The sequence below is a fragment of the Aquarana catesbeiana genome, linkage group LG06 (genome assembly GCF_042186555.1).
Source record: "Aquarana catesbeiana isolate 2022-GZ linkage group LG06, ASM4218655v1, whole genome shotgun sequence".
Classification (NCBI taxonomy): Eukaryota; Metazoa; Chordata; class Amphibia; order Anura; family Ranidae; genus Aquarana; species Aquarana catesbeiana.
In genome coordinates, this window is record NC_133329.1 from 322,805,508 (window position 1) to 322,813,876 (window position 8,369).

At 41.7% G+C, this 8,369-nt stretch overlaps 1 pseudogene; it reads right to left on the bottom strand.

Moving 5' to 3' along the window:
• Positions 1-1,178: 1,178 nt before the first annotated feature.
• On the bottom strand, positions 1,179-1,258 carry LOC141101881 (U2 spliceosomal RNA; annotated as a pseudogene).
• Between the last annotated feature and the right edge of the window lie 7,111 nt (positions 1,259-8,369).

Here is an 8,369-nt window from a genome sequence, read left to right on the forward strand (position 1 = left end):
CTGCATACTCCCCTCCCCCCTCAGTATGCAGAATGGTTCTAGCAACCTGACAAAGCCTTTTTTTTTTTTTGAAAGCCCATGGCGTGCAATCACACCCAAAAACTTCACTCGGTGCAAAAAAAAAGGGCACACACATAAAGAGTGAAACACAAAAAAGTGCAACGGGTACACAATTCCTCTAAAATCAGAGGACCTTGCCCTGAATCCCCCGGGGTGTTAGGCTCCAGACGGGGACAAGGGTACTTACACTTGGTCCATTTGGACAAAACCAGACGGACCCTGTTCTCTAGAGGGCCTGCCGAAACAGACCCACCCAAGTATTAGGTGAGGCTCCCCCGAAGGGAGACCCCATGAGAGAGGGCGAACTAAGCCAAAAGGCCATGTCCACCCCCTCCCAGGACTTTCAGGGCAGGCCTGAGGACCTGCAACCCTACTCATCACACAGTGCAACAAACCGTGTACAACACAAAAATACAAAAAGGTGACAAACAGGCAATAAATAAAATAAAGTGGGGAGGAATAAGTGGAGAGGAGAGTGAAAAGGTGGCCATTGTGTGAACCAAGGACCAGGCCCTCCAGCCAGGAATAAAACATTCCTCTGGTCCTAGCTAAAAGGCCCGGCCCAAGAGGCAGGTGTTAAAAAAGCGTGTCATATGGTGCACTGACCATGGTGCCTCAAATCAAAGTGACCCTCACTCACAGTGATTTTTTGGCACCCCTGGACTGCCACTCCAGGGGCACATACTCCATAGGCTTTCAAACCCAACCCTGACCAACAGCCCAGACCACAGCAGCCCCCACTCCAGGCAGAAAGGCATGAAGTTCTGGGAGCTTGGTGAGAGCCCTTTACCATCAGGCCCCACCGTCGCTCCCATCACTCCTTCCTAATTACATTCAGAATTACTAACCGCTCCTCCCCTCTCTCATAGAGAGGAGCCAGTGTTCTGCCCCGAAAAACTGTCCAAAGCTAGAGCTACCCCAATCTAGGCCAGAAGGCCAGGGACCCGACCCTCTGGATCAGACCCAGATGCAGCACCCATCCTCACCAGGAGAACCCTTCCGGACGGCTCAGACTCGGCCCCGCTGACATCTCGATGGGCGTCCAGACACCGGCACTGCCGAACCGTCTTTCCAGGTCCAATTACACCATTTGATTTGCATGTGCTCTCCCTACGCTCGGATGTTGCACAGCGCCTCTTCTGGAAACTGATAAGGACAGATACTACACTTGATCTTAGCCAAAAGGCCGAGAAGCAACCTTACAAAGCCTGCCTCTTCCAGCGCTGCACTGTGCTATTGGTTGCTAGGACCGGCAATGAATTACTTCAGTAGAGACCCACTGCACCTTCCGACTCCCGCTCACTGCTAACATAAGTGTCTTTTACAGAGCATGCCTGTGTAACAGCAGGACCAGAGCTGGAAGGTGCTCTATGGGGGATATAAATGTACTTGGGGGGTTCTGAGGGGACATAAATGTGAAATGTGTGGAAGGGGGGTTTCCAGTTCCTCCCGGGGCTCCGCAGCACCAGAAGGAAGATTTACCTCTCCCCCCTCCAAATGTGCATGGGAGAATCTGGGGGGGAACACAAATCTGCATTGGGGAATCTAAGGGGGACACAAATATGCATTGGGGAATCTAAGGGGGACACAAATGTGCATGGGAGAATCTGAGGGGGACATAAATGTGCATGGGAGAATCTGAGGGGACACAAATATGCATGGGGGAATCTAAGGGGGACACAAATGTGCATTGGGGAATCTAAGGGCGGCACAAATGTGCATTGGGGAATCTAAGGGGGGCACAAATGTGCATTGGGGAATCTAAGGGGGGCACAAATGTGCATTGGGGAATCTAAGGGGGGCACAAATGTGCATTGGGGAATCTAAGGGGGGCACAAATGTGCATTGGGGAATCTAAGGGGGGACACAAATGTGCATTGGGGAATCTAAGGGGGACACAAATGTGCATGGGAGAATCTGACTGGGACACAAATGTGCATGGGAGAATCTAAGGGGGACACAAATGTGCATTGGGGAATCTAAGGGGGACACAAATGTACATGGGGGAATCTAAAGGGGGACACAAATGTGCATTGGGGAATTTAAGGGGGACACAAATGTGCATGGGGGAATCTAAGGGGGACACAAATGTGCATGGGGGAATCTGAGGGGGACACAAATGTGCATGGGGGAATCTGAGGGGGACACAAATGTGCATTGGGGAATCTAAGGGGGACACAAATGTGCACGGGAGAATCTGAGGGGGAAACAAATGTGCACGGCAGAATCTGAGGGGGACAGAAATGTGCAGGGGCACTCTGAAGGAGACAGAAATAAGCAGGGAGGCTCTGATAGGGGCACAAATGTGGGGGGGAATTCTCTGTATTGAAGGCAAATACTGCAGCAAAAGCCAGTTTTTGTTATTTCGACTGGAGTTCTGCTATATACAGTACAGTACAGTACTGCTATGTACAGTGCCTTGCAAAACTATTCACCCCCTTGGCTTTTTACCTATTTTGTTACATTACAGCCTTTAGTTCAATGTTTTTTTAATCTGAATTATATGTGAAGGATCAAAACACAGTAGTCTGAGTTGGTGAAGTAAAATTAGAAAAATATATACATAAAACTATTTTTCAGAGATAAAAAATGATAATTGGCATGTGCGTATGTATTCACCCCCTTTGTTATGAAGCCCATAAAAAGCTCCGGTGCAACCAATTACCTTCAGAAGTCACATAATTAGTGAAATGATGTCCACCTGTGTGCAATCTAAGTGTCACATAATCTGTCATTACATATACACACCTTTTTGAAAGGCCCCAGAGGCTGCAACACCTAAGCAAGAGGCACCACTAACCAAACACTGCCATGAAGACCAGGAAACTCTCCAAACAAGTAAGAGACAATGTTGTTGAGAAGTACAAGTCAGGGTCAGGTTATAAAAAAAATATCCAAATCTTTGATGATCCCTAGGAGCACCATCAAATCTATCATAACCAAATGGAAAGAACATGGCACAACAGCAAACCTGCCAAGAGACGGCCGCACACCAAAACTCACGGACCGGGCAAGGAGGGCATTAATCAGAGAGGCAACACAGAGACCTGAGGTAACCCTGGAGGAGCTGCAGAGTTCCACAGCAGAGACTGGAGTATCTGTACATAGGACAACAATAAGATGTACGCTCCATAGAGTTTGGCTTTATGGCAGAGTGGCCCGAAGAAAGCCATTACTTTCAGCAAAAAACAAAATGGCACGTTTTGAGTTTGCGAAAAGGCATGTGGGAGACTCCCAAAATGTATGGAGGAAGGTGCTCTGGTCTGATGAGACTAAAATTTAACTTTTTGGCCATCAAAGAAAACGCTATGTCTGGCTCAAACCCAACACATCACATCACCCAAAGAACACCATCCCCACAGTGAAACATGGTGGTGGCAGCATCAGGCTGTGGGGATGTTTTTCAGCAGTCGGTACTGGGAAACTGGTCAGAGTTGAGGGAAAGAGAGATGGTGCTAAATACAGGGATATTCTTGAGCAAAACCTGTACCACTCTGTGTATGATTTGAGGCTAGCACGGAGGTTCACCTTCCAGCAGGACAATGACCCCAAAAACACTGCTAAAGCAACACTTGAGTGGTTTAAGGGGAAACATGTAAATGTGTTGGAATGGCCTAGTCAAAGCCCAGACCTCAATCCAATAGAAAATCTGTGGTCAGACTTAAATATTGCAGTTCACAAGCGCAAACCATCCAACTTGAAGGAGCTGGAACAGTTTTACAAGGAGGAATGGGTAACAATCCCAATGGTAAGATGTTGCAAGCTCATAGAGACTTATCCAAAGCGACTTGGAGCTGTGATAGCCGCAAAAGGTGGCTCTACAATGTATTGACTTTAGGGGGGCGAATAGTTATGCACATTGACTTTTTCTGTTATTTTGTCCTATTTGTTGTTTGCTTCACAATGAAAAAAAAAAACATCTTCAAATTTGTGGGCATGTTCTGTAAATTAAACGATGCAAAGCCTCAAACAATCCATGTTAATTCCAGGTTGTGAGGCAACAAAACACGAAAAATTCCAAGGGGGGTGAATACTTTTTCAAGGCACTGTATATGTCCCCTCTCTATTTATCCTAGTGCTTACTGGTATAACCAAGAGTGAAAGTAAATTAAAATCCCAAATTTTGAGTTTTTACCAGAACTGAATAGAGGGGAAATCTTTCAATGGGGACATCAGTTCTGGTGACCCTGGCAACAACCAGATATTCTCTAACTTTGAAGGGACTTCCTCTTGATTGCCATTTTGGCTATGGGACAGAAAGTGAAGGCAAATCTCCCCAATGGAACACAGATGGCAAAAAAGAAACTGACAAGGATTATAGCTCTCCCTTACTCTATCCAAAAATGAAAAAATGAAAAAAAAAAAAGAAAAGTTTTGCCTTTAGTTCTACTCTAATATTTGTGCAGAGATGGGTTTTATTAAAAATTACTTTTCTACATCAGTGCCCAGCCATTTATAATTTAATAGCACTGGCTAAAAATTCAAACATGGTTTTCTTGTGTGGAGATATTCTGTTCCCTGTGTACAGAAACTCGCCTAGAAATGTTGTTTTCTACTCACCTGATTGTTTTACTGTTGTTGTTTCAAGCAGATGTCCTCTTACGACAACACTGTAACCGGTCATGTTATTATAGCAGGGGGGGCTGCAAGAAGTAGCAGGAAGTAGCAAAGGAGGGGAATCCATATGTTTTCGAATTCAAATAGATTATAAATTTGAATTTGAAAAGTTTTCTGATTTCCAAAGAGGATAAAATAGAATAGAAAATAAAGGAATAGAATAGAAAAAATAACAAATTTAAGTAACACATGCAAGAGTTGACACAGCTGCACACCCCAAAAAGCATTGCAAAATTAGTGGAAAAGTTTCCCCGGGGGGCTTTTAAGCAGCAAAACATTTCTGAAACCATGTTTAGTAACCATGTTTAGTGAAAATATTATTTAATTCAGACATAGAATGCATTACTTAGATACAATCAATATCACATAAAATTTCCAGTAGTCGAAACAAGCAACAACAAAGGACCATCTCCTATGGCAATCAATTCATTCAAAAAGTTCTAATTGAACAGTTACATTGTAACAATACTATCCATATGAATCCCCATGAATACCCCAATGCATTTCGACCCTTTTTCCTTTTCTGGTCTTCTTCAGGGGGGTTTTAAATTCTAAAGAGATACATCAAAAATTCCATTAGGATTTTCTACAATATACAAAACATGATAGATCATTTTGTGATATTTTGAAAGTTTTGAAAGTACATCGCCATACATATGGCGAAGTACTTACCATTTGGGAATAGGAAAGTGGGCTTGTGTTGCATAGTTTGAATTCATAAAAACTGTTGCGTGCGGTGGTCCCACAGTGTTTGCTTATTCCCTCTGTCACCTCTGGGCACGTCCATAGTCCACGGGGCTTGCAAGGAGCCACGCATTTGGACCCAGTGGGGAAGGTGTAGGGCAAGGCACCTGTAATTTGATATTTGTAAAAATTAGTATGTAGTCAGCGGGTGTCGGGTGAGTGTTCCGTATTGTCCTATATAGCCAGACTGCCTAATATTCAAAACAATTAATAGGGTGGTCTCGACAAATATTGTCCCTTTGCTCATTTTTTAATAATTTTTGGATTTGGATTTTTGTTGCTTGTGTCGACTACTGGAAATTTTATGTGATATTGATTGTGTCTATGTAATGTATTCTATGTCTAAATTAAATAATATTTTCACTAAACATGGTTACTAAACATGGTTACTAAACATGGTTTCAGAAATATTTTGCTGCTTAAAAGCCCCCTGGGGAAACTTTTCCACTAATTTAGAATGGAAAAAATAATAATAATCTAGGAAAGAATATAACAGAAAATAAAAGAATATAATATAATATAATATAATAGAGTAAAACAGAACAAAATAGAATAGAAAATAAAAGAACAGATTAGACTAGAATATAATAGAAACAAATATAATAGAAAATAAAATATAACCATCTTCTGAAATTTGAATTTCAAATAGAATAAATTTAAATCTGAATACATAAGAAAATAATAGAATAGAATATAATAGACTGTAATAGAATAGAAAAGAATAGAATTAAAAAAACAATAGAATAGAATAGAAAGAATATAACCATCTTCTGAAATTCGAATTTCGAATAGAATAAATTTGAATAGAATAAAAAAAATAGAATAGAAAATAAAATAATAGAATAGAATAAACAAATCAAAAAGTATAATTAAAAAAACAATAGAATGGGTTAGAGTAGAAAGAATATAACCATTTCCCAAAATTCGAATAGAATTAATTTGAATTTGGATAGAATAGAAAATAATAGATTAGAATAGGAAGATGGTTATATTGATTCTATTCTATTCCGTTGCTTTTTTCTATACTAGTGTGTTATTTTCTTTTCTACTCTATTCTTTTCCATTATATTCAAATTCAAATTTATTCTATTTGAATTTTGGAAAATAGTTATATTATTTCGATTCTATTCTATTGTTTTTTAATTCTGTTCTTTTCTATTCGTTTTGAATTTCAGAAGATGGTAATAATCTTTCTATTTTATTCTATTCTTTTTTTATTCTATTCTGTTCCTTTCTATTCTATCCAATTCCATTCTATTCTGTTCTTTTATTTTCTATCCTATTTTGTTCTATTTTACTCTATTATATTATATTCTTTTCTTTTCTGTTATATTCTTTTCTATTCTATTTTTTTCTATACTATTCCTTTATTTTCTATTCTATTTTATTCTCTTTGCGGCTCAACACAGCCAGCTGCCGAAAAAAAGGACAACGTGTCCCACGGCCACATGCTGATGAGGATGCACAGTCTCCATGACTAGCACTGTTGCCTCTAGATACAGAGCCTGCTTGCCCTCTTTTATTGGCTCGTGACTGTCTGCCTCTCCTTGTTGGCCTTCCAGACATACTAATGAGAGAGAAAAATATCACCGCTCTGAAGGAGGTCTGTGAGGAACAAACATTTTCTCCATGCTTGAAGTAACAGGTGCAGGCAATGCTGGTAATTGAGAGGTAAATGAGAAATCCTGGACAGCCGCACTCAAAAGTAATCTTTAATCTTCATTAAAGTATAATCATAAAAATACATGCCACAGCCTCTCAAAGCAGGAAAGCTGATGCGTTTCACACTGTAGTCAGTGCTTAATCATATGATGATTAATGATTAAGCACTGACTACAGTGTGAAACGCGATTTATTAGAGGCCAGGGCTGGATGTCATCTTGACAGCTCTCTTTGGTACTTCCCCCTGGTCTGGAAGGTTGGAGAACCTTCTATAACTAGAGGGTGGAGGTTAGGTGGGGCTTCCATGAATATTTGTGGGGCCTCGGCCAATCCCTAGAAGTGGGCCAGCAGGGGGCTGGGACTACCCCATAAATAGACATGGGCCATGCCAGCAGGGCAGTCAGGTGGAAGATGGAGATACTGTGTTTAGGAAGCCGTCGGTGACCCTGAGGGGTACCCCCTAGTCTGAGGGTGGGTCCTGTTTGGGCCGGGGCTTGGGTGCTGAAAGGATCCTGCCAAAAACACAAGGGAGGAAGCTTTCCTGGAAACACAGGAGCAAAGAGAGGACAGAGTGAATAGAGCAACACTGGTGGGAACTAACAAAGGGCGGGGAGACTGCCACATATAGCCAGTCTTAACGTACTTAAATCTTCTACCTTTTCCCAGAAAGATCTCCAGAGAGTCACCCGGGTGGGCTGGTGAAAGAGGCGGTTGCAGCCAGGTGGGCTGTCATTGCCTAAAGAGGTGGTGCTGGGATCAGTGGCCACAAAGAAAGCAGAAGGGAATGCTGGGTCACTCAATGTGTGCTACTGTTAAGGGACTGTGAGTTCCTGCATGTAATGGGCCATTACTGAACTGACAAGAAGTCTGTCAAGTTCCCCCAGGAGTGTACCAGCAGAAGCAAAGTCTGTGCATGAGAAAGGCTAAAGAGGAGTCTGTATATACCTGTATATAGGAAGCTGTCCCTGAAGTTTGCTGAAGTCAAGTGGGCATCCCATAACCTCCTATCCCCATCCACGTTACTATGGCTGTGCAGGAGTGGCGGATCCCTGTTCATTTGCATGTGGGGTATACTACACAAGGTTATTAAAGAATTCTAGATTGAGTTGTACTGCCTAGTGTCAATTCTGTTCTATTGTTTTTCTATGCTATTCTTTCCTATTATTTTATATTTTATTCTAATCTTTTCTATTCAATTCAATTCAAAATTCATTCTATACGAAATTTGAAATTCGGAAGATGGTTTTATATATATTAGACATGTGTGATTAGTTTCGTACGAATCG